This window comes from Seriola lalandi, unplaced genomic scaffold (assembly GCF_002814215.2).
Source record: "Seriola lalandi dorsalis isolate HSWRI2012SDOR001 ecotype SW California unplaced genomic scaffold, Sedor1 jcf7180002045415, whole genome shotgun sequence".
In the NCBI taxonomy this organism is placed as follows: domain Eukaryota; kingdom Metazoa; phylum Chordata; class Actinopteri; order Carangiformes; family Carangidae; genus Seriola; species Seriola lalandi.
Genome location: NW_019515983.1, coordinates 1 through 529, shown reverse-complemented (window position 1 = coordinate 529; position 529 = coordinate 1). Strand labels below are relative to the sequence as shown.

General features: G+C 42.2%; 1 non-coding gene across 1 annotated transcript; it reads right to left on the bottom strand.

Moving 5' to 3' along the window:
- Positions 1 to 49: 49 nt before the first annotated feature.
- Positions 50 to 180, bottom strand: LOC111648664 (U4atac minor spliceosomal RNA). The gene has a single exon (XR_002760179.1). It is a non-coding gene; the product is annotated as a U4atac minor spliceosomal RNA (small nuclear RNA).
- Between the last annotated feature and the right edge of the window lie 349 nt (positions 181 to 529).

Below are 529 nucleotides of genomic sequence, written 5' to 3'. Positions count from 1 at the left end.
TTTGTTCTTCTTCCTGTCACATGTTTAATGTCGCTCACAGATAAAGTGAGGTTCCAAAAATTGCACCAGAGCCTGAACCCGGAGGTTCAGGTGGTGCGTGTTGTGTTGATATGGTGTCAGCAGGGAGACTCTCACTAGTCGTTCATTGAGTTTCCCATACCACCCCATGACAAGGAAAGTTGAAGCAGCCGTCATTGAAACCGTGTTGTGAAGTGTGAACACCGTCTTCACTCACGGTTGTGTTTCACTTCCTGGTTTTCACTCACACAACGACACATTACATGATCATAGTTTGGATTTGTGACAGAAAACCGGTTTATTTTCATGTTTTTGTGCCTTTTCAAGTGAAAATTCTTAGTTTGGTCCCATTACCCATAATCCTTTGCAGCCCAGATTCAAATCCAGTGCTGTTTTTTTGCTGTTCTCATGCTGTAGCTGTTCTGGATGTTTTCTGTCTTTGTTTTGAAGTGATTGTGACTCACTGAGTGTCTGTGTTTGCTTCATGGTTGTTGTTTTGTTTGTTGTTGTT